General features: G+C 40.6%; 1 long non-coding RNA gene across 10 annotated transcripts in view; it reads left to right on the top strand.

The window, feature by feature from the left end:
* The window catches only part of LOC141099184 (uncharacterized), a 71954-nt gene that overhangs the window by 16712 nt on the left and 33133 nt on the right, over nt 1–22109 (top strand). For 6 of the 10 annotated variants that reach the window (XR_012234433.1, XR_012234430.1, XR_012234437.1 and 3 more), the window contains exon 2: nt 6045–6096. The exons of 2 other annotated variants lie outside the window; for them this stretch is intronic. This is a non-coding gene — a long non-coding RNA (uncharacterized lncRNA). Of the gene's footprint in view, nt 1–6044; nt 6097–8581; nt 8688–22109 lie in introns of all 10 variants that reach the window. 2 more of the 10 variants (XR_012234429.1, XR_012234431.1) reach the window with 1 other exon arrangement.

Consider the following 22109-nt stretch of genomic DNA (forward strand, 5'->3'; position numbering starts at 1 on the left):
CATAGTTGAAAACACATATAAGTTATTTAATATTCTGATTGAATAAATCTTTTTAATACATTTCATTTCTTGAAAATATAAGTGTATATTGTTGCCTGTGTTGAGACTATAGGGATACCCATTACAGTATGTATGTATGTGGTACACTAACAATTTTGCAAGTTTTCCCACCTACAAACAATGGAGAGGTCAGTAATATTTAGCACAAGAACGTTTCAACTGTGAGAGAGACAGAGTCTTAAACAAAATCAGATAATCACATTGTATGATATTTACATAATTAATTTGCATTTTAGTGCATGAAATGAGTATTTGACACAATAGAAAAACAGAACCTAATATTTAGCACAGAAACTTTTGTTGCAATTACAGAGGCCAGAAGTTTCCTGTAGTTCTTGACCATATTTGCACACATTGCAGCAGGGATTTTGGCAGACTCCTCCATACAGTTCTTCTCCAGATCTTTCTGGTTTGTGGGCTGTCGCTGGGCAACACTGAGTTTCAGCACCCTCCAAAGATTTTTAGATTTTCTATTTGGTTTAGGTCAGAATTGTCCTTACAAGGCGGGATCTTGCATGGAGCCCCAGATCGAGGAAGATTGACTGTTATCTTGTGTTTCTTCCATTTTCTAAAAATTGTGCCAACAATTGTTGCCTTCTCACCAAGCTGCTTGTTTATTGTTCTGTAGTCCATCCCAGGCATGTGCAGATCTGCAATTTTTTTCCTGGTGTCCTTAGACAGCTCTTTGGTCTTGGCCATGTTATAGAAATATATATGTATATGTATTTCATCTAGATCTCACTTGCCTGCTATAGGCTATATGCTATATACTCATATACTCTTATATACTCCATATACTCATATTCACAGCTTGAACTTTGTAACCAGTTGTTGGAAATGACCTGCTACACCCCATGAGCCAGTCTGGGGAGCTGATGTTATCTCATGATAGCATTGTCTTGTGACATTTCTCCCAGACATAGAGAAGAGGAAGTAACAACAGATGTTCCAAGCCGATATTGGAGTCTTGCTGACATTGCAAGATTAGGGACAGTAAATCATTTGATGTCTAAGTAACCCCATGTTGGACACCCATATATGTTCATGTATTTAAACTGAACAATTAGATTAGAAGTTCAGCCTTTATGTTTATGAGTAACCACTCCTATCTGTACGACCTGATAAAACCATGTATATTCAATAAACCAGCAGAGTCCTGCTGGAAAGAGATGCTGCTAACAACATGTGTAGGGTGTCTTCTTTCCTGTTGAGCACTCAATAAGACTCTGTCTAATTAGGACAGGCTGCAGCACACACAGGGATATAAATCTATATCAACCAAATTTCCATGAGAGCCATAGATGAAAGATTGGAATGTGATTGTTTAGGCAGGTGTCTTTTATGCAGATAATGAGTTCAAACAGGTGAAATAAACACAGGTAGAGTGCAGAGTAAAAGGGCTTCTTAAATAAAAACTAATAGGTCTATTCTGAAATGTAAACTGCTGCGGAATATGTCGGCGCTATAGAAATAAAATGTATTATTATTATTATTATTATTATGAGAGCCACAATTCTTTCTCGTTGATATGTGATCACATTCTTATTTCATGCAGTAAAATGCAATTTAAGTATTTAATAATCATCATACAAGGTGATTTTCTGGCTTTTTTTTTTTTTCTTAATTATGTCTCTCACAGTTGAAGTGTACCTACATTAAAAATTACAGTCATCTCCATTCTCTGTAGGATGGAAAACTTGCAAAATGGGGGGTTTATCAAATAATTATTTTCCCCACAAAAAATAAAGGAAGCACTTAAACAACAAGAAAAATGTTGTGAAGAAGAAACGGAGAATGGTGGTCATGGGGGATTCCCTGTTGAGAGGAACAGAGGCCGCTATCTGCAGACCGGATATAACTTCAAGAGAAATGTGCTGTCTTCCAGGTGCAAGAATTAAAGATGTGTCTGACAGGATATCAGGACTCTTCAGACCTACAGATGAATACCCATTCCTGCTACTACATGTGGGGACAAATGACACCGCAAGAAATGACCTGGAAACCATCTGCAGAGACTTTGAAGACTTAGGCAAGAAAGTGAAAGAACTGGGAGCGCAGGTGGTCTTCTCTTCCATCCTCCCAGTGGATGGCCATGGAACAAGGAGGTGGAATAAGATTCTGCAGGTGAACAACTGGCTACGTCGATGGTGCCGTCAGCAACGATTTGGATTTCTGGATCACGGAGTGAATTACTTATACGATGGACTACTTGCTAGAGATGGGGTGCACCTTACGAAGACTGGAAAGCATGTATTTGGAAGTCACCTTGCTACACTTGTAAGAAGAGCTTTAAACTAGAACAACATGGGAAGGGAAGCAAAAGACCAGAAAAAGCCATACACTTGACAAATGCTATTGAGAACTCTGCTATTAGAAGTGGAAAGGAAGAACAAAGACAAAAGAATCTAATTAATAAAAATATTGGAGAAAGAGAAACCTATCACAAACTAAAATGTTTCTATACTAATGCACAAAGCATGGGCAACAAACAAGGAGAATTGGAACTACTAACACAGGAAAAGAAGTATGATGTCATTGGAATCACTGAAACTTGGTGGGAAAATACACATGATTGGAATACAAGACTAGAAGGATACAACTTATTTGCAAGAAACAGACTTGATAAACGAGGAGGAGGTGTCGCATTGTATGTTAGAAACGCGTATATCTGCACAGAGATTGAGGCTTCAGAGACTGGGAGTTCTGTGGAAACTGTTTGGGTAAGAATACAAGGACAGAACAATGGAAAGGAAACCATTGTAGGCATTTACTACAGGCCGCCTGTGCAAGCTGAAGATATGGATGAACTCTTTATGCATCAAATGGCCAAGTTCTCCAAAAAATATGACATAGTTGTCATGGGAGATTTGAACTATCCAGACATTTGTTGGGAATCTCTCTCAGGCAAAACTAACAGGTCAAGGAAATTCTTATCCTCTCTTGCTGACAACTTTATCTTCCAAAAGGTAGGGGAGAAAACAAGAGGAACTGCTACCTTGGATCTAATCCTTATAAACAGGGAGGAAATGGTTGAGGAGGTAAAAGTGGCTGGGACCCTAGGAGGTAGCGACCATGCTATTTTAGAATTTTGCATAACTAGAGGAGGAAGACCTGTGAAGACTCAGACGTCAAGGTTAGATTTCAGAAAGGCAGATTTTAAGGGATTCAGAAAGAGAATTGGAGGGATCCAATGGCTGGATATCCTTAAAGACAAAAATGTCCAGGAAGGATGGGAAATCTTGAAAAATGAAATTCTCAAAGCACAGTTGTTAACAATTCCGAAAAGAGGGAAGAATAGGAAGCATTTAAGGAAACCAGGATGGATGAACACAGAACTTAAGCACATGCTAAAAAGGAAGAAAAAAATGTTTATAAAATGGAAAGAGGGAGGCATATCTAAAGAAGAATATAATGCTGTCTGCAGAACCTGCAGGGCACAGATCAGATTACCTAAAGCTGAAAATGAATTGAGGCTTGCAAGAAATGTCAAAAGCAATAATAAAGGATTTTGGGGATATGTCAAAAGTAAAAGAAAAGTCAAAGATGCTATAGGATTTTTACAGAATGAAAATGATGAAATGGTAAGACAGGATGCTGAGAAGGCTGAACTTTTAAATTCCTATTTTGCATCTGTTTTCTCTGACAAAGGAAATGTAACATCAACTGTTCTTCACTGTCCTATTAAGGGAATAGAAGAATCCAGGATATCTATAAACAGAAAGATAGTGAGGAAACACTTAGCTAACCTAAATGAATTCAAGTCTCCAGGTCCAGATGAATTACACCCCAGAGTACTGAAGGAGATAGCAGACGAAATTTTTGAACCCCTCTCCATAATCTTTGAAAATTCTTGGAGAACAGGAGAAGTCCCAGAAGACTGGAGAAGAGCAAATGTTGTTCCTATCTTCAAAAAGGGGAAGAAGGTGGACCCAGGCAACTATAGGCCGGTGAGTCTGACTTCTATACCAGGAAAGATCTTTGAAGAAATTATTAAACAACATGTATGTCAGTACCTGGATAAGAATGAAGTGATTAAACAGAGTCAGCATGGGTTTGTAACTAATAAGTCATGTCAGACTAACTTAATTTCCTTCTATGACGGAATCACTGATTGGGTGGATCAAGGAAATGCTGTAGATATAGTATATCTTGACTTCAGCAAAGCATTTGACAAAGTCTCTCATACAATCCTTATTGCAAAAATGACTAAGTATGGAATGGACAAGGCAACTGTTAGGTGGATTCATAACTGGCTTAGTGATCGGACCCAAAGAGTGGTCGTAAATGGCTGCACATCCAGTTGGAAGAATGTCTCAAGTGGGGTACCACAGGGCTCTGTCCTTGGCCCTGTATTGTTCAACATCTTTATCAACGATTTAGATGAACGAATTGAGGGTAAACTGATTAAATTTGCTGATGACACAAAGCTAGGAGGGATAGCTAATACTAGAGAAGAGAGAGAGAGAGGATTCAAAAAGATATAAATAAACTGGAGAAGTGGGCAGCAACTAACAGAATGGTTTTTAACAGGGAGAAATGCAAAGTACTACATCTGGGCAATAAAAATGAAAAAAGCATATACAGAATGGGAGGAATAGGGCTAAGTGACAGCACATGTGAAAAAGACTTGGGTATACTAATAGATCACAGACTGAATGAGTCAACAGTGTGATGCAGCAGCAAAAAAGGCAAATGCAATTCTAGGATGTATTAACAGAAGCATACAGTCTAGATCACGTGAAGTCATTATTTCCCTCTACTCCTCTTTGGTCAGACCTCATCTGGAATATTGTGTCCAGTTTTGGGCACCACGTTTTAAAAAAGACATCAACAAACTGGAGCAAGTTCAGAAAAGAGCGACCAGAATGGTGACCGGTCTGCAAACCTGTCTTATGAGGAAAGGTTGCAGGATTTGGGAATGTTTAGTTTGCAAAAGAGAAGACTGAGAGGAGACTTAATAGCTGTCTATAAATATCTAAAGGGCTGTCACACTGTAGAAGGATCAACTTTATTCTCATTTGCACAAGGAAATACTAGAAGCAATGGGATGAAACTGAATGGGAGGAGACACAGATTAGATATTAGAAAAAACTTTTTGACAGTTAGAGTGATCAATGAGTGGAACAGGCTGCCACGAGAAGTGGTGAGTTCTCCTTCAATGGAAGTCTTCAAACAGATCCTGGACAGACATCTGACTGGGATGATTTAGCGAATCCTGCTTTGAGCAGGGGGTTGGACCAGATGGCCCAGGAGGTCCCTTCCAACTCTACGATTCTATGATTCTATGATTCTAACACAATGTATTAGTATGTGTTCCCTTTATTTTTTTGAGCAATATATATATATATATATAATACATATAATTTTTGAGCAGTATATATATATATATACACACACAATGTTATTCACACTGTATAGCATTTTATCTAATGATACATAGTATTAATATTTACATTTTTAATGACCCCTGAGTCATGCCTTTGCACCTGGTGACTATCAGGGAAGCTAGTGTTTAGTTAATCCCAGCTCTGACTAAGGGATGACATATATAAAAACGTGCAGACAAGATGTTTTTCATCTCCTTATTATTTGTCTTGAGTAAAGTTTCTAGATTTTACTAAGAGTACTGGACATCTGTAAGTTTTTGGATAAAGTAAAGATATCTCTACAAAGAGAATTTAGCAAACAGGGATAGGCTCTAAATGTTTCTCCACAATTATTACCACATTTAAATACTTTGAATTTGAGTCATTTTTGACCAGAGACCATTAGAGATCAATGAACGTGTAAATAAACTTTGCATTCAAAATATTGGGTTTCCGACACATTTTTAATCAAGGATTATTAATAAACAGTAACACAAACAAAAGAAAGCACAAGGCATGGAACACAATCTGTGTGTATCTGTATTAATCTTACGCTGGGGAAATTTGCAAATTCCATTAGTATGACTATGTTCTAAACTGATCCATTTTTGGTTACAGACTGATGACTCCCATCTGCAATCCACATGCAAATTGACCCAAAGAATTTAAGGTGAAGCAATTTGAATTTATTTTTTCTTTTTCAGATCACAATGGGCTCCGATTCATTAAGACTGGAGTTTTCATGCCAGTCATAATAAAGACTCCATTAAAGTAAGATGTGTCTCTTAATGAATTAGGAGCATCTTACAACCGCCCACTTTGAGGATGCCGGCCAAAACTGGCAATTGTTTTACACAAGAAGACTGGCAAAAATACTTTGCTGAATTGAGCCTAATATCTTTATTAGGACATGAAAAGTCAGTGAACTATGTATATAAAACTTCTTAAATGCCTTATAATCAAACTTCCAACCAAAATTGAAAGCTTCCAATTTCTCCTAACTCTTCATGGGCAGTGACTATTTGAACTTTCACTGCTTTCGGCTTGCTATGCTTGCTATGCTATGCTTGCTATGCAAAAGTTCTTTTGACTCTTTTTCTGAATTAGTTAGTCCCTGTATCTTAGTTACAGATGGGCGAATTTATTTAAGTGGAATTGAATGCTACTCAATTGTTACAAAAATTCTTTTTTCTCAGACTACCAATTTTGTTGTAATTAGCTCTGCATGAATTCAGCAAAATAGTAGCCAGGTGTCTGACATTTTACTAATACGGAGAGGTACAGAAAAATTTAAAAAACAAAATAGAGGACCCGAGAATGAGAAAGAGCAAAAAAAACCACCCCCAAAGACCAACAGGGGTGGTCTTTTTTTGTCCTTTCTCATTCTAGGGTCCTACCAGAGGGCTGGGAGTTTGAGGGTTCTGCTCAGGTTCTTAGTTGTTCCCAGCATTGTACTTTTCTGGACAGAGTTCAGATGTTGTTCCTGGGATCTGTTATAGCCATTTTCCCAACTTAGAGGTCACTACTCCAAGTGCTCCTATCACTACTGGAATCACTGCTGCCTTCACCTTCCACATCTTCTCCAGTTCTCCTTTGAGGCCCTGGTATTTCTCCAGCTTCTCATATTCCTTCTTTCTGACGCTGCGGTCACTTGGCACTGCCACATATATATTTTTTCATCTTTTGAATTTTAAAAATTACAAAAAGGAAAATGGGCCAATGAAAAAGTTTGGGCACCCACTTGTGTGCTCAGATTCCTTTGTCCAAGGTTTCAGTCCTTAATTAGCCTATTAGGGTTATGGTTTGTTAGGGCAGGTCAGGTGATTCAAAGTTCACAGCTTTATCAAAACCCTGCCTCCTCTAATCAGCAATAGCTTCTTCAAAGCAGCTGCCTAGCACTGGTATTAGGTGAACCCCTGAATGGAGTGGCAGATTGGACAAACAGTTAAAAAAAGTACGGTTTTGTTACTAGAACAGTATCCAAACCCGAACCCAGACAAACATGTGCATAACAGCACGGCAAACACTGACTCTGATCAGCAGTAATATTATTACTGCTAGTCAGAGAGCCGCGGCTCCCATGCTGTCAGATGGTAGCCTGATCCCACATCAACTTCTACTCCCATCAACCTACACCTGCTGCTGATAATAACAACAAGAGCAGGCAACGGCTGATGGGACTATTAATCAGCTGGCACCTGCACTATAAATCTATAAAATAAAAAAAATGGCATGGGTTCCCCTGTATTTTTGATTACCAGCCAGGCAAACCTGTCAGCTTTGGGCTGCAACCCTCAGCTGTCAGTTTTAGGAAGAATAGCGGGCACTTTTTAAACATTGTTTAATGAAAAACTTAAAAAAATTATGGGGTCACCTCCGTTTTTGACAACCAGTCAAGCTAAAGCAGATACCTGGTGCTGGCATTTTCAGGCTGGTAATGGGCCATGGATATTGGCACCCCCAGCCTATAAATAGCAGCCTGCAGCTCTCTCAGAAAAGACGGATCTATTAGATGCACCAAGTCTGGTGCTTTGCCCAGCTCTTCCAACTTTCCCTGTAGCTGTGGCAAGTGGGGTTCATATTTGTGGGGTTGATGTCGCCTTGTGTTGTCCGGTGACATAAAGCCCAGGGCTTAGTAATTGAGAGGCGTCTATAATACACCTCTCTATTGCTAATCCTATAGTTATATTTCATATAAACACACAGCCAGAATAAAGTCCTTTATTTGAAGGAAAAAACACTTTCACTTTTTTATTTAAAACTAACACACATTTGTGATAGAGATATCAGGAGATTTTAAGAAGCACTTGGCTCTGGACTGCAAGAGCCGAGAACCATCAAATTCAGTAGGCTGGAGACATCTGACTGAGATGTTAGGGGTTAATTATTCGAAATGTAATTACTGCATACTCTTGGCAAGGGTCTGGGCAGGCACAAGTGGCTGCTCTCCATGGAAACCAGCTGTACACTATGAAAGTTCGCAGTAGAATAAAAGTAGATGGAAAACACAAGACAAGTAAAAACTTGTTTAATATCACACTGTATAACTGATTAAAGCAATTAAATAACTTGCAAATACCCCTTTAATGGGTACAGCTGGAAGGGGTGTAAAGAGTTCCAATGATCAGAAAATCTTTTTTTATGTTTCTTTACAGTTACCAAAAAATGTCACAATTTTTGCTGTATGTACATGGAGGCCTATGATATGCTAGATGATTTACAAGATGAACACCTCAATAAAGACAGCATCAAAATTAGCAGGTCTGTCTATCCTACTGACAGGTTTCTCGTCATATTGTATGCAAATTGCCTCTTCAGAGAAAACGAGGACTTGAACTCTATAGCGCCACCTGTGGGTAGTAGCGATCCTACAAGTCACAATCAACCCTTTAACAAGTCTTGTAATATGACTTAGAATAAAAGCCAAATCAGAATCTCAATTTGGAGACACGGTGTTTCGAGCTATTGGCTCTCGTCAGTGCAAAGTATATCATATTGTATTTATTTTAACAATGTGCATTGTATTTCATGGTTTGGCCATGTTTGCGATTATCGATGGGTATGGTCTCTCTCTTTTTTTTATTTTTACCTACTGCAGAGAATTTGTCATCACTGTATGTCCAATTTCTGGTTGTTAAAGCTATCATCCGTGAAACTGTAAGTCAAATTCCACATGATCTGGCAGTATCTGGGGCCCATTGCAATGACTTGTCTAACCCAACAGATTTTGCTGCAGTTAGCAGCAGGCTTTCAGTCTGTTAATAGGCTGGAGACAATAAGCACATACGTACATATGCGGCTGCAGCACTTTTTTTCTTCAACAATAAAAAGTAGTCTTCTGTGGTACTGATGTGGGTGCCCATTAAACCATAGAAATATTTAGCTATAAATGTCAGTGCCTTTGGTAATACTGGATTCTTGATAGCTTATGATGTCAGACTTTGGACATTGAGTCATGCAAGACTAAGGCCAGGTTCACATTGTGTTAATGCAGTCCGTTCAACGCATATAGTTGACGGACTGCATTAACGCTACTGTCATATTGTGATCGCGTTTAGCGATCATGCTAGCGCAGCTTCCCTGTCTGTGCTAGTGGTGACGGACCCCCGAACACTGCAGACTGTGTCCGAGGGTCCATCACAGAATGACGGCACATCGTGAACGCATGATGATTATGACATGCGTTGGCGATGCGCTCGTCTATTGCAGTCTATGGGTGCGTTAACGCATCCGTTGCATAGCGTTAATGCCACTATATAACGTATGCGTTAAACGCTGCCCACAAACGCAATGTGAACCTAGCCTAAGAAACTCTTCCGAGATTTAATCTATTTACCAGGATTTCAGTCCCCCTTCATCATGGTTTCTGATCAAGCCTGTCTGTTAGTGTCCAAATGCCTTCTTCAAAATCCACAGAGGTCATTAGATGCACAAAACAAAGTATTCAAAAATAGACTGTGCCTGACCAAATGATCTGTTGAGTGTCCCCATTCTGATCATCTGTGTTAATGGAACATCTTCAGCAGCACACTGCAGTTAGGTGAGACTATAGTTGATGATGTCAAGAAAGATTACATGATTATATGTGGAACTATAATAACCTTGGCATGAAAGTGGAGTTACAGGTAGTCTTTTGTAACTAAAATAACCCAAGTCATCCTCATGCTTTCTTCACATTGTTATTACAAATTCTAGAGTACAACTGGATGCAGTTCTAACCCATGCTGTGGAGAAGATAGTGACGTGGATACAAAAAAAGTATTAAAAATTAGCTAACAATTACTATTAGCCACTAGAAACTTCACCAGGTTAATTTACCTCCAATCCAGATTCAAACTAAACTGGTGGGCTTTTATGCTAAACTCTATTCAGACCCAACATCACTAACTGAGTCTGAGTTTGATACTTGTTTGGTGGTACATCCACTCTCTCAGCTTCACAACTTAGGTGGGTCGTCACTGAATGCAGAAATTACACATGAAGAGACCATAAAGAGTATCAAACAAGAAAGGCACCAAGCATTTGAGTTTTGGCCAAGCACTATGAAAAAAGTGCAGAGACACTCCTTCCCTACCTGGTTGCTTTCACTATATTGACTGCAAAATTCATCATCATCATCATCATGAAACCTCATAAAGATCTCACAAACTCATTCAATTATTGCTTAATCTTATTATTGAGTCTGGACTTAAACTGTTTACCAGGATCACAGCTTGCTGGTTGAACAGAATGTGAGTTTATTTTAATTGCGTTGATACTTTTATGGCTGTTGCCTATCCATTAATATTGCATCAATGGGGTTGCACATCTGGCACCCATGCCGATCTACTTTTTCCATTGCATGCAATGGTCGGTTGTGATCAGATGTGTTCCAAAATAGCATTGTTAACTGTGAAAGTGCCTGCAGTGGGGTATTGCAGATCCACTCCTTTTTGGTCAAAAAGGGGTGGGTGAATGTGTCATACCCGACCATGTCTACAATACATTTGATGGAGTACCTAAAGTGCTGCACCTTTGCAGTTTTGGAGCTCAATGATGAGCAGCCATACTACAGCTCTGGCAAAAATGTTCAGTTTGTCTGATATTTCTCTTTATAGGTTTATTTTTGAGTAAAATGTAAATTGTTCTTTAAGTCTATAAACTTCTGACAACATGTCTCCAAATTTCAAAGCAATAAATCTTTTTTTTTTCTGAAAAGAAGAAATGGTCAAAATTAAAAAAACACAGTGCTTTCAGACCTCAAATAATGCAAATTAAACAAGTTCATAATCATTTAGAAACAACAACAATACTAATGTTTTAACTCAGGAAGAGTTCAGAAATCAATATTTTGTGGAATAACCATGATTTTTAAAAACAGCTTTCATGCGTCTTGGCATGCTTGCCAACAGTGTTTGACAATGCTTCTGGCGCAAAAATTTAAGCAGTTCTTCTTTGTTTGATGGCTTGTGACTATCCATCATCCTCTTGATTACATTCTAGAGGTTTTCAATGGGGTTCAGGAAAATGAGCTGACCATGACAGGGTTTTGATGTGGTGGTCTCTTAATTTTTGCCAGAGCTGTAGGCCTGATGTACTGTATCTCCTGATGTCTATTCGCCTTTCACAGTGCTGCCAGGTATCCATTTATCTGTGCACTGAATGTGAATGTGCAAACAGCTAAAAAGAATAATGTTTTACTCATCTACCATCAGTCAAGCACTGTCTCTCAACTACAAACTCCAGTGGTGAAATTACAACTGTGCTGTAATCATGAGGTGACAGATGTATCCGTGGCTACAATAGAGAGGCAATTCTGGACCTCTAATAGATAAGTAATGCTAGTTCTATAATTTTTACAATGGGTATACAAAAGGATTATAAAAAATTCCTGTATGTAACTGGAGATATGCATGACTCAACGCTTGGCACTGACACTAAGAGTGATGTGTAACATTGGTAAATCTTATGCTTTCCTGATCTAAGGTTTACTTTTGGAGACTAAATAAATCTGCCTCATAGTATTAATACCCTCAGGCTTTGTCTAATAATTGTGACTTGAAAATGGCACAACAATCAAAGATATTTAATAAATTAATATGTTTATAAACTATGAAGAAAAGAATGCACTGTATTCAACTGTTATGAAATTCCAAAACATTTAGTTACTGGAGAAGCATCAAATAGATTAATCATTGAGAACTGAGAAAAAAGCAAAATGTTTTATTTGTTTGTACATTACAAAGATTTAGTTAACTGAGGATTTTTTTGTATTTCTGTGAAAATAAGTTGGGTTTCTTTCAATTTTCAATGAACTGAGAAAGGATGTACTGGTGACTCAGAGCAAAGTTAGAAGGATTATTTTTGTTTTGCTTCTCGGTTGCGGAGATATTAGCAATCAAAGTATTTGGCTCTAGTGAGCTAATTTTTGTTAATTCCAGATGGGTGCTATCACAGTTTTCATTGGGGATGTGTACTTTTTCCCCCTGTAACAAATTGCCCAATAATAAACAGGCAACACTCAAAGAAAAGAAGAACACAACTCAACCATAGCTTAGATTTGAAGGTTTCTCAGTGTATGAGATGCAATGATACCAATGATACAATTCTGATCTTCCAGTCTAACCCTCTGCAAGTAAATATGAGGGAGGGGCAGCACAGCTAAGTTTAGCTGTGTCACATTATAAAGAAATTTGTCTGATTCACCAAATTTTCCCCCAAAATTTGATTTGTGCCAAATAAATTTGCTATGAATCGAAATATTTAAAGGCCACAAACTACTTTGTAAAAATAGAGTGAGGTGAAAAAGTCAGAGAGAGTGAGAGAAAAAGAGAGAAGAGGAAAGAGAAAGAACTTCCCTCTATATAAATTACATTTTTGGAGTAGTATTCATAGACTAGGAGTCTAATTTTCATGTACTTGTGCACTGAAATTAATAAACCACAATTAGATTAGGCCTTTTCTTCTCCCTAGTCAGATTGAGTCGTGCCCTCTCCACGGTCAATTCAATGTACAAACAAGCATAATGCTTCTTGAGTGGTCCACATGTTTTATACTGGCTTTCATAGCTCAGATGACTGCCTGAGTTAGACGATTTGATGTGATAGTTTCAGTACATTACTGTAAAGCCTGAACCTAATGCCATTAGTCTGCTCTCTGAGTATTTAGCAATGTTTAAAATGATGCTACATATTTTTTTAAGCAGATCCTCAAATCAAAGAGTGAATTTCACCAAATTCAACTTGAAGACAACTCACCTTGATCATTCTCATTTCTAATGCTAAGTTTAGTCCTTCATTTGAATTCTGTTAAACCTCTAGTGCTATAGATTACACAGTTGGCAGTGCTAGCTGTAAAAATATTATAATACCCCTTTCTGACATCTGATGTACTATCCCGTCCATGCTACCCGGGCCCCTTTCTGACACCTGTTGTACTATCCCATCCATGGTACCCGGGCCCCTATGACCAGGGATGGGATAGTACGTCATCGCGATCAGCGGCGCCCCCTGGTTTATCACAGCTGACACCCGGCACTATGTGTCAGAGGCGGTCACGAACCGCCCCTGGCACGTTGACCCCTGGCACACTGCGATCAAACATGATCGCAGTGTACCGGAGGATTAGGGAAGCATTGGCAGGGAGGGGGCTCCCTCCGTGTTTCCCTGAGACCACCAGAGCAGCGCGATGTGCTGCGCTGCTCCAACGATCTCCTTCCCTGCAGGCCCCCGGATCCAAGATGGCCGCAGGGGCCTTTGGGGGCGTGCAGGGAGGTGGTTTCCTCAGTGCCTGCAGAGAGCAGGCATGAGGAAGCCTGCTGCAGCACCTGTCAGATCACTTATCTGACACAGCGCTGTGTGAAGTGTTAGATCAGCGATCTGACACAAGACAGTGATGTCCCCTACTGGGACAAAGTAATAAAGTAAAAAAAAAAAGTGTAAAAATAATTTATAAAAAAATCACTAAACAAATAATAATAATAAAAAAATAATCCCTAATAAATTCATTTTTTGGAAATAAAAAAAAACAAAAAAATAAAAATACACATATTTAGTATTGCCGCATCCGTAAGGACCCGCCCTATAAAACTGTCCCACTAGTTAACCCCTTTAGTGAACCCCTTAAAAATAAAAATAAAAAACAAAGCAAAAAATAATGCTTTATCATTATAACGCCGAACAAAAAGTGCACTAACGTGCAATCAAAAAGACATATATAGATAATCAAGGTACCACTGAAAATGTCATCTTGTCGATGCAAAAATAATCATTTTTTATATAAAATTGTTTTTATTATATAAAAGTGCCAAAGCATAAAAAAAGACCTAAATGAGGTATCGCTGTAATCGTACTGACCCGAAGAATAAAACCGCTTTATCAATTTTACCACAAGCGTAACGGTGTAAACGTACCCCCCAAAAGAAATTCATGAAATGCTATTTTTTGTTCATTCTGCGTCCCAAAAATCAGAATAAAAAGCGATCAAAAAATGTCCCATGCCCGAAAATGGTACCAATAAAAAGGTCAACTCGTCTCACAAAAAATAAGACCTCAGATGACTCGGTGGGTCAAAATACGGAAAAATTATAGCTCTGAAAATGTGGTGATGCAAAAACTATTTTTACAATAAAAAGTGTCTTTTAGCACGTGACATCTGCCAAACATAAAAACATGACATAAATAGTAAATCAAACCCCCCTTTATCACCCCCTTAGATAGGGAAAAATAATAAATTAAAAAAAAAGTATTTATTTCCATTTTCCCATTAGGGTTAGAGTTAGGGCTAGGGCTAGGGTTAGAGTTAGGGCTAGGGTTAGGGCTGAGATTAGGGTTAGGGATGTGTTGGGGTTAGGGTTGGAGTTAGAATTGGTGGGTTTCCACTGTTTAGGCACATCAGGTGCTCTCCAAATGCAACATGGCGTCTGATCTCAATTCCTGCCAATTCTGCATTGAAAAAGTCAAACGATGCTCCTTCCCTTCCAAGCTCTGCCATGCGCCCAAACAGTGGTTTACCCCCACATATGGGGTATCAGCCTACTCAGGAAAAATTGTACAACAACTTTTGGGGTCCAATTTCTCCTGTTACCCTTGGGAAAATAAAAAAATTGGGGGAAAAAATATCATTTTTTGTGGGAAAAAATATGATTTTTTTTATTTTCACGGCTCTACATTATAAACTTCTGTGAAGCACTTGGGGGTTCAAAGTGCTCACCACACATCTAAATAAGTTCCTTGGGGGGTCTACTTTCCAAAATGGGGTCACTTGTGGGTGTTTCAACAGATAAGGCACATCAGATGCTCTCCAAACGTGACATGACACCCGCAGACCATTCCATCAAAGTCTGCATTCTAAAACGTCCCTACTTCCCTTCCGAGCCCCGATGTGTGCCCATACAGTAGTTTTCTCCCACATATGGGATATCAGCGTACTCAGGACAAATTAGACAACAACTTTTGGGGTCCAATTTCTCCTGTTACCCTTGGGAAAATAAAAAAATTGGGGACTAAAAGATCATGATTGAGGAAAAAATATGATTTTTTTTATTTTCACGTCCGGGAGTTATAAACTTCTGTGAAGCACTTGGGGGTTCAAAGTGCTCACCACACATCTAGATAAGTTCCTTGGGGGGTCTAGTTTCCAAAATGATGTCATTTGTGGGGGATTTCCACTGTTTAGGCACATCAAGAGCTCTCCAAACCTGACATGGCGTCCGATCTGAATTCCAGCCAATTTTGCAGTGAAAAAGTCAAACGGCTCTCCTTCCCTTCTGAGTTCTGCCATGAGATATGTTTTTTCCCTAGCAACAGCTCAGACTCAGGGAAATAAATAAAAATACTATATAATAGGATTTCACTTTTTTATATTGGAGAGGAATACACTAAGTCATAAGAGGATGTTCCACAGATAGGAAAAATGGTAAATATAAGAATAAATCGGAAGAATATAGGTACATCTCAGTTTTATGACAGTTCCCCCTGGGGGAGTAAGATTTGTTTTGGTTTCAAAGTAGTAATGGGCATCATAAAAACACCCTTGCACAAAAATTAAGTGACTTTTGCATCACAGAATACATTCACCCTGGTGATCTAGTGGCGGAGAATGAGGAGACATTGATGAAGGTCTTATTAAATACTAGGCCTAATGTAAAGGAGAAGGTCTCCTAGACTTTTAATGTCCATATATGCAGTGCATGGGCTGACAAACATTTCCCCATGGGGGTTACATTTTTTAAAAATATACTATGGGCATCATAGACATCCTTTCCAAAAATTGGACTGCCTGTAGCACAGAACACTTTAATCCTGGTCATCTAGTGGCGGAAAATGAGGAGACATTGATGAAGGCCTCATTAAAAACTAGGCCCAATGTTAAGGAGTGGGTCTCCTACACTTGTAACACCCAGACACGAAGATCATGGGCTGACAAACATTTCCCCATGGGGGGTACATTTTTTCCAACTATACTATGGGCATCATAGACACCCTTGCCACAAATTGGACTGCCTGTAGCAGCACAGAACACGTTAACTCTGGTGATCTAGTGGTGGAGAATGAGGAGACATAATAGTAAATCATACTGAAATCAAACAAATAAATAAAAAATGTGAATCCACCTATGAAAGAAAATAACAAAAGGGAGGGATGAACACAGGTTCATAGATATGAAGCCAGAATGTGTTCAACGAGATATGTTTGTCCCTAGAAACAGCTCAGAGACAGGGATATAAATAAAAATATAATATAATAGGATTTCACTATTTTTATATTGGAGCGGTATACACTAGGTCTTAAGAGGATGTTCCACAGATAGGAAAAATGGAAAATATAAGAATAAAAGGAAAGAATGTACGTACATCTCATTTTTATGACACTTCCCCTTTGGGTGAGTAATATTTGTTTTGGTTTCAAATTAGGAACGGCCATCATAAAAACACCCTTGCCAAAAATTGAGTGACTTTTGCATCACGGAATATGTTCACCCTGGTGTTCTACTGGTTGTGGATGATGAGGATGAGGATAAGGAGGAGGATGAAACCAAATAGACCAAATCAGGAAGCGGATACACATGTGTGGTTGTGAAGAGGTGCATGAGAATACACCTCCACAAAAAAGACAATGTATTTGAGGTTATGTTTCGCTGTTTTCATTCGGTGGTGTACAGATGTCTTGCCCAATCCAGCCCTTGTTCATTTTTATAAGAGTCAGCCTGTCACCATTGTCAGTTGACAGGCGAATGCACTTATCTGTTATAATTCCAACAGCGGCACTAAAAACCTGCTCTGACAGAACACTAGCAGCAGGGCAGGCCAGGACCTCCAAGGCATAGAGAGCCAGTTCATGCCACGTGTCCAGCTTGGATACCCAATAATTGAAAGGCACAGGGGAATCCCGGAGGATGTTTGTACGATCTGCAAGGTACTCCCTCACCATCTTCCCAAACATTGCACTTCTTGTGACAGCACCCCTTGCCTCTGTGGTGGTACGATGGGAGGGTGTGAGAAAAGTGTCCCAGAACTTTGCCATTGCTCCCCTGCCTGAGCTGGATTGTACTTCTGTCTCTCTTGCTTGGACTCCTTGGCTGTACAACAAACTCTAATGTCTGCTGCCAGCATTCTCACAAGGGAATTTTTTCAGTAATTCTGCTACAAGGGCAATATGGTACAGCAACATTTTTGTACACCTCTCTGCCTCTGGAAGAAGAGATTGAAAGTTTTCCTTGTAGCATGGGTCAAGAAGTGTCACCAACCAGTAATGAGTGTCACCAAAAATTATTATTAGGCGAGGGTCACGGGAAACGCAGCGCAACATAAAGTGAGCCATGAGTGCCAGACTACTAAAAGGCAAAACTTCTGTGTCCTCACCAACAGGAAGACTGACCATGCTGTACTCCTCCTCCTCATCCTCCTCCTCCTCCCTGTGCTCAGGCCATCCCCAGTGAACAGAGGGTACGACAGCTGTGCTTGTAGTACTGTCTGTAGCGCATGACAGTACCTCATGTTCTTCCTCCTCCTCATTGTCTACCAGTCCACATTGCGACAACATGAGGCTGAGCTGAGTGTAATTATCCTGTATGTTTCCTTGGTCCATGTCCTCGTGCTCTGCCTGCAATGCATCATCTTTTATTGTGAGCAGAGAGGTTTTGAGAATGCTGAGAAGTGGAATGGTGATGCTAATTATTGCATCATCGCCGTTCACCATCTTGGTGCAGTCCTCAAAGTTCTGGAGGATGGTACATATGTCTGACATCCATGTCCATTCCTGAGGTCTTAATGTGTGGAGTCTGAACTGAATATCGACGGCCTTCTTGATGCTGGTAGTCAAAAACTGCCCCCGTCTGCACACAAATCCTTTCCAACATATGCAGTGTAGAGTTCCAACGCGTGGAGACATCACACACCAGTCAGTGAGCCAGAAGCTGCAAACGCTGCTGAAGCCCGGCAAGGGGGGCTGAAGCTGTAGCTGACTTTCTTAAATGGGCACACAGATGGCATACTTTCACTTGCAGAACAGGCAGCTCCGTCAGTGGTGTCATACAAATATCTGACTGCTCTTTGAGCGCTATCCACAACTCTTCTGCATTGTCCGGTTTGTCACCTATGCAGATTAGCAGTGTTTCCAGCTTCTGACTGATGTGTTTATTTCAGAGATGGAGGCTGAAGAAGAGGAGGAGGTGCAGGAGCTGTAAACTATGGGGGCAACCCTGATTGACGTAGGGCCTGCAATCCTCTGTGTGGGGAGGAGGGGAGGTTGTGTTCCATCCCAAGGTCAGACTGTGTCCTGCCTTCCATTATGTTAACCCAGTGTGCCGTCAGTGAGATGTACCATCTCTGCCCACAGGCACTTGTCCACATGTCCATTGTTAAGTGGACTTCCCCAGTAACAGCATTGTTGAGGGCACGGGTAATGTTATGGGACACATGCTGGTGTAATGCCGGTATGGCACAACAGGAGAAATAGTGGCGACTGGGGACCAAGTATCTTCGAATGGCCGCCGCCATCAGGTTGCAGAAAGCTTCCGGTTCAACAAACCTAAAAGGCAACATTTTGAGTGCTATCAGAAGAGAAATGTGCAAATTAAGTACTGTGGCCTGTGGGGCATTGGCTGGGTATTTATGCTTGACTGTTGACAGTTGGCAACAAGAGGTGCAGGGCCCGTGGCATCTTAACAGTCTGTTATCTGAGGCTGAGGCCTGGTGTATCTGTGGTGGAAAAATCTTCCCTTTGCTGGCATACTGATCACATATAATTTTTCTCCAAATAAATCAATTTGTATCAAGCTTTTCAAATATTTCAGTAGTCCATTTAAAATGGGCAAGGCAAGGGGCAAAGGATGGGGAAGTGGACGTGATGCTGATGGTGCATGAAGAGGATGAGGCTGTGGCCAGCCTGAAAGTGGGCCACAGCAAAGACCCACATCTTCGCGCTCGACCTTCCTGTCCCAGTTTCTAGGGGACCGTACCACACCACTATTGAAGCTAGAGCAGTGTGAAACTGTTGTTGGTTGGATAGCGGATAATGCTTCCAGTCACTTAGCCACCACCACCACCATGTCTTCCACACGGTCAAGTCTGAGTAGCCATGATTGTGGACCGGATATCACTCACCCTGATCTTCCTTCTTCCCATCATGCCAAGTGCCCTGAGACAACTGATCCCACACTCGGACACTCCAAAGAGCTGTTCAGTTTTCCATTTGGAGATTCGTGCCTCTCGCCTGCTCCACTTGAAGCGGGGTAAGATGATATTCCATGTAGCGATGCACAAATCTTTGAGCAGCCATGGTTACAAGAGGTGGACGATGATGAGACACAATTGCCGGAAAGTCAGGAGGAGGTGCAGGGTGTGGATGTGGAAGACGAGGTGGTGGATGACATAGTGACTGACCCAACCTGGCAGGAGGACATGCAGAGCGAGGACAGCAGCACACATGGGGAAGGATGCATATCACCCAAACAGGCAGGAAGAAGCAGTAAGGTGGCCACAGACAGAAGGTGTGCATCCATTCCCCGTAACACCAACAGGACGGAAGTTGCCATTCCAACCTTTAGATCTTCCCGATTTGCAGCACTTGCCATGCCCGCATCAGCAGGGGTAGCAAAACTACCAGCCTGACCACCACCAGCATGATTAGGCACATGGCAACAAAGCACCCAACTATGTGGGCCGAACCCCAGGCTCCAGGAACACTGTCTGCAGGTGACAACACTGCTTCTTCCACTGTGTTGCGTACAAGCCAATTCCCCAGTTCACCGTGCCTGTGAAGATGCCTCAGACCCTGCAATTGTTGTTGCCCACAGTCAACCAGCACCATCATCAAGCCCATCCATGTTCTTGTCCCAGCCCAGCCTTCAGTTGTCTATACCCCAGTCATTGGAACGCAAGCAAATACGCAGCCAATGCCCCACAGGCCACAGTGCTTAATTTGCACATTTCTCGTCTGCTTGCCCTCGAAATGTTGCCTTTTAGTCTCGGAGAGATGGACGCTTTAAGCAACCTGATGGCGGTGGCCGTCCCAAGGTACTCTGTCCCCAGTCGTCACTATTTCTCCCGTTGTCCTGTACCGGCATTACACCAGCATGGGTCCCACAAAATTATCCGTGACCTCAACAATACTGTTACTGGGAAAGTCCACCTCACCACGGACACGTGGACAAGTGCCTGTGGGCAAGGACGGTACATCTCAATGACGGCACACTGTGTTAATATAATGGAAGTTGGGATCCAGTCGATCTTGGGATGGAACACATCCTCCCAACTTGGAGGATTGCGGGCCCTACATCAATCAGGATTGCCCTCACAGTCTACAGCACCTGCACCTACTCCTCCTCCTCTTCTTCAGCCTCCATCTCTGAAATGAACACATCAGTCTGAAGCTGGAAGCACTGCAGCACTGCCGCAGCCAAGCGATAACAGGCTGTGCTAAAGCTAATCTGCATAGGTGACAAATCACATTATGCTGAAGAGTTGAGGACAGCGCTGAAAGGGCAGTCAGATATCTGGATGACACCGCTAAACCTACAGCCAGTCACTGTTTCTTTTTAGATTTGAGTATAACCACTTTGCTATTTATTCATTATTAATATGTATTTATGTGCCCCATAGTGCAGACAGCAGGTGATTTTTTGATTTTTCTGATTTGTGACCTCTGTTAGGCCAATTGCTGGAGAGTGCTTCATTTTACGGTGCATGGTGGCATGGAACTAATTGTTGGACATATGTACATATATATATATTCACAATTTTGTAGCGCAATTTATTTTTTCTTGTTAGAATTAATTCCCTGGTCACCCACCTTTGTGTGCTCCTGCAACTGTGGTGCCTGCCTGGTTTTTAATGTTCTATATATCTCTTTAATAAAGAACACATATTTTTTGATATGGCCTTGTGTGAAGTTTCCTTGTCATTTTTTTCTATTATATTTTTTGTTTACCTGGAAGAGGCTGTCTTACTTTTGTAAACCCTGACCGTTTTTCAACTTTTAGTAAACCACCTTTTTGTTTTGAATCAACGAACTAAGTCCCGTGTGTGAACCTCAGAGCTGATCCCTCAAACCCTGTACTGTATTTATAGCTTTATGGTTCAGTATTCCTCTGAAAAAAAGCTCAAATTCATCTTGTACTAGTCAAGACAGACTGCCATCTCACTTAAGTATCAGGTTACAGAACTCTTTGAAGTTTATGAAGGTGGTAGAGTAGGAATAAAGAGTACAGTGAGACAAAAGCAAAGAAATAGATATGAGCCAGACAATACTGGTATATGCAAGTTTGATGTGCCAAATTCATTAAGAAGTGCACGTCACTTAATGATTTCAGCACATCATCAGTGTCATGAAACTGTGTGCCCTTTGCCAGAAATTCTACTGCAGTAGAGGACTGAATTAGCAATATTCACATAAAATATGACGTTTTTGAGAATTTGATGGGCAGGCATAGCCACACTTTCTCCTGCCCCTGTTCTTTCCCAGTTCTGCCTATTTTAGCGGAGCTGCTTCAAAAAGCCAAAAGTTGCTAAATTTTAGCGCAATAGTTTGTGCAAAAATGTTGTGACTTTCCAAACAATTTTCTACCTGGTTTTTGGTGTAAAAGCTTTGATGAATTGTCTCTATGCTGTTGTAGCTTTTTAGCAACTTAGGCAAAACCGAAGGAATTTAACTGGAATATAAGTTGGTATACAGCTCTGGAAAACTATGAGACCACCACATCAAA

The sequence above is a fragment of the Dendrobates tinctorius genome, unplaced genomic scaffold (genome assembly GCF_039654945.1).
Source record: "Dendrobates tinctorius isolate UK_male_01 unplaced genomic scaffold, ASM3965494v1 ptg000098l, whole genome shotgun sequence".
Taxonomy (NCBI): domain Eukaryota; kingdom Metazoa; phylum Chordata; class Amphibia; order Anura; family Dendrobatidae; genus Dendrobates; species Dendrobates tinctorius.